The sequence below is a fragment of the Poecilia reticulata genome, linkage group LG2 (assembly GCF_000633615.1).
Source record: "Poecilia reticulata strain Guanapo linkage group LG2, Guppy_female_1.0+MT, whole genome shotgun sequence".
NCBI classification, from domain to species: domain Eukaryota; kingdom Metazoa; phylum Chordata; class Actinopteri; order Cyprinodontiformes; family Poeciliidae; genus Poecilia; species Poecilia reticulata.
In genome coordinates, this window is record NC_024332.1 from 41,125,885 (window position 1) to 41,133,892 (window position 8,008).

Here is an 8,008-nt window from a genome sequence, read left to right on the forward strand (position 1 = left end):
GCCTCTAGCGGCGTGGCGGTGGTAACACAGCTAATATAATTACATTACTAAATCAGAATACCGCAAAGTATGTTGCGTGGTGGGGGTGTGTGAGGAGGAATAAGAAAGGTTCGGTGAATGCGCATATGAAACTGGGGGGTTCGGTAGCTCAAAAAAGGTCAAGAACCACTGTTCTAGATTGTTCCTCATAATTTCAGTTTTGTATATTTTCAGCTGGAGAAAGTTAAGGGACATCAGTTCTGAACATCTGTTCAGATGTTGAAACTGAAAGTATATTAATGTGGTGCATTGTGCCCAGTGGCGCAAAAAGTGGGTATGCAGCGCATGCAACGCATAGGGGCACAGCACCAGAGGGGGCGTCAAAACCCCGTGTGTAGGGGGCGGCGCGCCAATGATGTTTTCCCGTACACTTCAGCGTGCCTTACGCTCCTTCACCTCGCGCACATAACGAGGTGAATGTAGCGAGTTTTACCTTTCACTTATCGTCATCTGGGGGGGGGAGGGGTCGGGGGTTAGAGCGAGAGTATGTTTCCACATTCCTTCAACCTTCCTTGCGGGGGGGTGGAGGGGGGGTGGCGCCGATTTATTTTTTCGCATCCACCTGAATAATGTGTAGTTGCGCCACTGATTGTGCCCTAAAGGGGGGGAAAAGTAAATTTCCGCCTGAAAAAAACATACAAAAATAAATCACTAATACCCTCACAGTTCTTAGATTTAAGTGCAAACTTTTGGTACCTCTGTAAAGGTAAGATGTCAAAGAATGGTTTTCTGGTGTCAGTACTTTTGTAGCTTTTACCCAGCCTGAATTATTAGTGATAGAATAGAATAAATTTAGCTTTTTTTCACCTCGCCAAATTTTTTTTTATAAATAAATATTGTAAAATATGACTAAAATATTATTTTAACACAAATAAGTAGTTTAGACTTATAAAACTACATGTTGTGTAAAAGTTCAACAAATTTGGGCTCAATCAGTTTAAACATATTTATTTTTGGGACATTTCTAAATATCTGTGACAAATGTGTTTTCAAATCATAACTGGGAATCTGTACAACTTAAATGGCTGATTACAATTGAATGACACTTTCTACATATAAACTTTGAATATATTTACCCCATATGCAAAATATACCATTGTGCACTGTGTAATACATAATAATAATGAACTCAAAGCTCTTTCTATGACTCCAAGCGAGACTTAGTGACGAAATCACGCACAAATCAAAGACTAAATTTAAGAGAGATGTTTCCCTGCCTTCTCAAAACTGAACATTCCTCACTCTAAAGCGGGTCTCTCTAAATTATCCCTAGGTGAGCGTGTGTGTGTGTGTGTGCATGGTTGTTTGTCCTGTCTGTCTGCCCTGCAACAGACTGGCAACCTGTCCAGGGTGTACCCCGCCTCTTGCCCGGAACGTTAGCTGGAAAGGCACCAGCAACCCTCCTGACCCCAATAAGGGACAAGGGTGTAAAGAAAATGGATGGATGGATGGATCACTTGAGCCAAGATGTTACCCCTCCCTCTCTCTTCCTGCTTTGTTTCTGTTAATCTGACAGTCATGTTTTTGGACTGTGGGAGGACACCGGAGTACCCGGAGAAAACCCACGCATGCACAGGGAGAACATGCAAACTCCATGCAGAAATGACTCGGGGAAAGAACCTTCTTGCTGCAAGGCTCTACCAACTGCACCACTGTGCAGCCCAGCTCAAGTGATATTTGAAGAAAAACAAAGCAGAAAAACACTGTCATATGCAGCTCATTCAGAGGTGCTATCACCTCATCTTGAAAGCATGTTAGGGGGTTTCAAGTGAATTTCAACCCTGAAGTGAGGTTTACAAAGCCAATATTGTGAAGTATCCAAAGGTAAGTCTGCTCCATGTCACATCATACCGGACATTTTAGGTCAGCCAACCAAAAATTAGCTGTTTATAAGCTTTTTAAATGCAGTCGTGGAGCCAGAGGGGGGGCCAGTGCCCCCCTGACATCTGATTGCCCCCCCAGGGGCTCCCTTGATGATTGACATGTAACAGAACCAGGTCATTTTTATACATTATTTGGAAGCATTCTCAGGCAACCTAATATCTAAAGAAGGAAAACAATAAATATATGAAAAGAAAACGTATAAAACTTTACATAATTCCATGTGATGACATATGTAAATAGATTGATATCAGGCATGATACCAGCCTCCTTTATACTTGTACTCATAAAAGCAAGCTGATTCTGATCTCCTGGATGTTTCAGTTGTGCTGCGCTGTGGTGCAACTCAAAGAATAAAACACACTTCATACCTGGTGGTGATGGTAAAACACCAATAAGCTATTTACTGATCCTCCGCAAAAAAAAAACAAAGAGGGACCGACAATGTTTGTAGTTTGGAGCAGAGGTTGCGCTAGAGTTTTCTCGTTGTCCGTCAAAGAAAAAAAAATAATTTTATTTCCAATTTGTAGTCATCAAACAAAACATTTAGTATTTCTCTGTGAGAACGTTTTTGAAATCAGATAACATTTCACGAAATGACGTGATTAGAAGACGGCAGAACTCTGATCGTTTCCTGATCCCGCACTCACTTCTCTCGGTGGGAGAAAAACCCACACAGCAAATTCAGAAGTGCCAGATTTCCAGTGCAAGTGTGGAATGTTAAAAATACAGTGTTAATTCAACAACATGAGGGTTGGTGAGTGTTAAGATTCCCTGAAGTGTTCTAAAGCAGTGTTTTTCAACCTTTTTTGAGTCAAGGTACATTATTTTAATTGAAAAATTGACTGCTGCTAGCATGTGGTTGCTCTAAATGATAATTAGCACGTTCTTCTTTCGATTTACGATTTTGAAGATTCACTACCTGCTGCGAGCCCCCTGCTGGTTGAAGAAGAATCCACAGAAAAGCTGCACCGGGCTACAATCCGCATGGTTCAAAGCTTAGGAAAAAAGTAGCAGCTTATAGTCCGGAAAATACGGCACCGCGTAGGTGAAATTGAATAATTTCCACGGCACACCTCACGATCACTCACTGCTCACCAGTGTGCTGCGGCACAGTGGTTGAACAACACTGTTCTAAAGAGTTAGTCCAGTCCAGTGTTGATTTCTAACTCAACTTAATCTGGTTTTGATTTAGATAGTTTATACAGTGGGGTGCCCCATTGTTGACTCATGGTTGCTAAAAACTTTACCAGACTGACTGATTTTAGTGACATAGTGGGTGTAAAATATTGAATAAAATGTTGTGCCACATGACTGGCTTTATTTTCACTCTTATATTTGACTTTATGACACACAAAACTACAAATTAATCGTCCTTATTTTATCCAAGAGCATTCTGGGTAAAGCTTGTCACCAACGTCATCATCAGTCACTTGGCAACAAATGGCAAACTAGCTAGAGCTACGGAACGTTAACATGTTTTGAATTTGTGTTGTTTCACCATTAGTGACCAGTATCCTGATTTTCCTGTTCTTCTCTTGGTTTGTTATACTTCATGTCAGATGGACTTCAAAATGACATAGTCGCTCACTATGGTGATGAAACTTGTTAGCTCCACTGTTGCGGGCATGTCTATGTTGTGAAGTTAAATTATCATGAGCTTTATTAATTGGGTCATTAGCCCCGCCCCCCAGCCCACGCCATCTTGCTCCGCTACTGCGTCACATGTTTGCCTGAGGAGCGGAGGCAGCAGTATGGCGTCTTGTCTGGAGCTTATTATAACAAGATAAGTTCCATGTTAAAATTATCATGTTTTTGACTATTTCTTATAGAGGCATTATTTTTATGTTTACACGAGTATTGATTCATATACACAGTTCGCTTATTTGTTTGGACTGTTTATTATCTTAACCTAACATTGAAACTGTCAGGAAAATCTGGAGGCCATTTGAATTAGCATTATTTAGCTGCAGGGTCGTTTTCTTTAAGTTTTTGGCTGTAGACTGCAAAATGGGGTAGTGGCTGTGCTGGACCGTTGGCTTGATCTAAGCCACAGGTGTCAGACTCCAGTCCTGGAGGGTCACTGTCCTGCAACATTTAGATGTGCTGCTGCTGCATCCCACCTTAATACAATAATTAGGTGATTAGCAGGACTCTGGAGAACATATCTTGTTATTACGCAATAATCAGCCACACCCCTACCTCCTTTCAGACTCCTGCTGACTGACTACTGACCAGCTCTTCGTCTAATGAGTCCGTGAAGCCTCTACCTCCTGAGTATCACCACAGATGAGTTTATAGAGGGCATTCTGTCTAAGCTGGAAGCGAGAAAGATGCGTCTAGACTCTAACTACCTTCAGATCCTGAGATTATGACCTTCTACAGTTAATGGATCGGACATCCAAATAGCCTGTGGTAGCCCGACTCCAGAAACCACCCCAGTTAACGGTTCTTTCTCTATCAATAACGTGCACTTGTTACAGCCTAGATAATTTTAGAGACTCGGCCCGAGTCCCAAGGTCATTATTTATCATAACTAAAGAAACGTCTGAAGCCCCACCGTTTCACTTGGATCATGAGCATTGATTTTATGTTAACCAGAAGAATTGTTATCCCTGTGACTTAATTAATTTAACTGTCCACAACGTCAAGTAGACTTTAATATTTTATTAGCAAGCTGTAGCAGGGGAAATTGACATACATCTACTTCAATCAAAATCAAAAGATTAACATGTAAAAGAATTTTAAAAAACACACTTCCCTTTTAGTCCCTATACTGTGTCACTAAACCTTAAGAGAGGCTTTTGGGATGCAGTTCCACTCTTTCCCAGATGCTGAGTTGATCTTGACAGCAGAAAACTTTAAATTCCATGGTCAGGGACCCATCTTGCCGTAGCAGAGTCCTCTTTCAGAATAAATCCAAAGTTGAACTGGTGAATGTTCTTCATGAGCTCAGTTCTTTATCCGTAGGTGATCTTTGTCTATCCCCCATGTCCACTGCAGCATCGTTGAGATGTTTCTTGGGTTGAGAGTAAGGCAAGTGTCGAATCAGAACCCCAGGTTGTGGATCATCGGATCTTGTTCCTTTCAAGAGCAGCACGAAGTCTTCACCTTCCCGTGGTTTCAAAGTATCGCCCCAATCTTGATCCTGCATCTTCTTGTGGTTTTGCCTTGAACGCTGCTGGAACAAAGAACCCCATTCTTCTCCTGGTTCCACCTTTTATACTCAGTATTCCAGTCGTGTGCGCCTCTGTGACTTAGACAACCATCTACTGTTGCGCTTACACAATCTCCCATTGGACCATTACCTCAGCCACTTTGGCTATCCACTTCTTTTCGACATCTGGCATTTCGCTTATTTCGCAATCCCCCTTTTCTGTTCCTCTTTTCTCACGGTCCTCGTTTCCCACGCAAGCTCTTACATTGCGACACAGTATTAGGGCATCTCATGTTACTTAATTTATGATTTCTTATTTTTACTCTTTAAAATCAAGTTCACATAATTCATTACATTGATTAATGGTACATTCTTAAAATGAAGATTACACAGGTTTTAATCACTTCGAATCATAATACTGAATTACTTGCTTCTTCTGGGTTTCTATCTCAATACAGATTGTACACGTTTCATTACAATAAAGATTACATAAGTTTTAATCAACATTAAATCATGATTCAAGATTACTTATTTCCCTCTGGCTTTTATGATCTGTTTTCTGTGTATCCCGGAGAGATCTCAATCAGTTCCAGCCATGTTTCATGACAATCTACACAATGAGGAGGCAATTGAGCCATTTGAGTCTGGTGTTTTGTACCTGTGGCACATCTAAAAACTGCCAAAATGTTTTTTCTTTGTCAGTGTGTCATGTTGGTGACTGAAGCCTCTTATGAAGACTTCAACACATTTCTTCAGACAGGTTGGCATGACTTTTAATGCTGTCCACATTTTTTTCTATAAGCTGACTAATTTCTTTAGTAATTATTTCTGACTTTTTTATGCTTTGTCTTGTAAACCAGGTGGGCAGAGTAATTTGAATCACTATGATGGTGACACACACAGGTGAGGCTGATTAGTTTTAGTCACACTACTTTTTAAAATATTTATTTATTATTCTAATGTTTCTGCTATATTTATTGTTTTTCCTTCCAGGCTGGAAGTCTTCCTCCTTCATATTGGTGAAAACAAGAGCAGCACCAAAGACACTTCACTATCAATGACCAAAAGAGCATCCAGGGCCGCTTCCAATGAACTTTCAAAGTACACTTCACCTTCAGTGCAAAGTACCATGAATGTATGACCTTTGTTGTATATTGCTGTCAGTGCTGTTTGATGTTTTGAAATAAAAGATTATATTCTGCGAATGGTGTTGGTGTTTTTGTAGCATCTAATGTCTTAAAATGAATTTGGAGATTATTGATGGCCAGTAGTTCCTGGGGAACATTTTTTTATTGCTCTAGTGGCTTTTATTTGGTAGTAAATTGAAAAACAAAGTGGGTAATGAGAGAAGGGGAAGACCAGAAAGCGAACCCACGACAGCCGCACTGACAATTAGAGCTTTCATATGTGGGCTGTGCCACCACAGCATACTCTGCCAGTAGAATTTTAAAACTCAGATTTCTACGTTGTTCTATTCTTTACACTGTTCTGTGTTAGATTAACACATTTATAGTGTTAACTTTTGACAATATACGGTAGTTTTTGGGTAAATTAACACTGAAGTGTATTTGATTTCAACTACTGTGAGTGTTGATTCAACTCTATCACAAATAACACTTTCAAAAGTGTAACTTCTACACCATCCAGTGTGAACCTATATAGACACCTTAAAAGTGTAAAATTTAACTCTAGGAGTTGATGGAATACTTCCAAATTTGCTGTGTGTCAGTTGCACTTTGTCACAGTCTGGACATGAAACCAGCAAATTGCTCTCTGTTCTTATCAAGAGGAGGGTGAGGAGGGAATCTGACATATTAACTCAGTTAAGCTTTTACTGGCTTCGTTTTTAGACGACCATTAAACTAAGCAGCGTAACTACAGTATATATTGTATATTTGGCATTTGTCATCTCATCATGTGTGATTAACGTAACGGTGGAGCATTTTTGCGCACTTATTGTCCAGCGCACTGCACTTGTTTCTGTCTAATTTCTTTCCGTCCTCAACAGTCTGTAGCAGTCAGCTGCTACTCCTGAGAGTTTTTTACCCTGTGCGCGGTTCGGGCGTGCGCTTTTACAAAGATTTTTTATTTATTTATTTAGCGTTGTTTCGCTTCTCCAAAACGAACAGGTGTTACATTTGCTCTGCTCTCCTTCTGGCCGTGGGAGGGTCACGTTTTCCAGTTGCTAAAACCGCAGGATGAGTTAAGTTTAATTCTTCGCAGCGGCGGAGCCGCGTCCCCATTGGTTGTGCAGCGCACTGTTATGGTCTAATTAACTTCTGCACCGGTATTTATTTCTTCAAAATAAATACAATTTCTTCCACTTTTAAAGCTCGTCTTAAAACCCATCTATTTTACTTGGCTTTCAACTCCAGCGGAATCTAGTTTTAAATGGTATGTTTGTTTGATTTTACACTTAAGAGTTTTTATTTTATTTTTATTTTTTATTGTTGTGTTTTACTGTACAGCACTTTGTATTATATGTGGTTGTTTTAAAGTGCTTTATAAATAAAGTTGGTATGGAAAGGTAAACTGCTGGCTCCTCTGTTTAGACTATAAATGGATTAAAACAAAGTTACATTCTCTTTAGTTTTCTCTGTTCTGTACTGGAGACTGGAGTTAAAGGCGCCGTTTCAACTAAAGGTCTGCAATGAGCTTCCTAACCAAGGTGTCCATAACTCTTCAACTTGCTGTCAGTTCCCGGTGAGAAAGACGCATTTAGTTCAGAGTCCATGAGATAATATTCAGAAAGGATTTTTTTTATTGATTGATTTTAGTTGCCTCTGCGATGAACTCTTTGCAAAAGTCTAATTTTTGTGTACCAGTCAAGGGTGTAAAATTATAACCTGTCAAATGATGGAGGGGCTTGAAATTCTCCTGTCATTTAAAAAAGTAACCAAATATTCCATTAACGAGACCTATATCTAAACA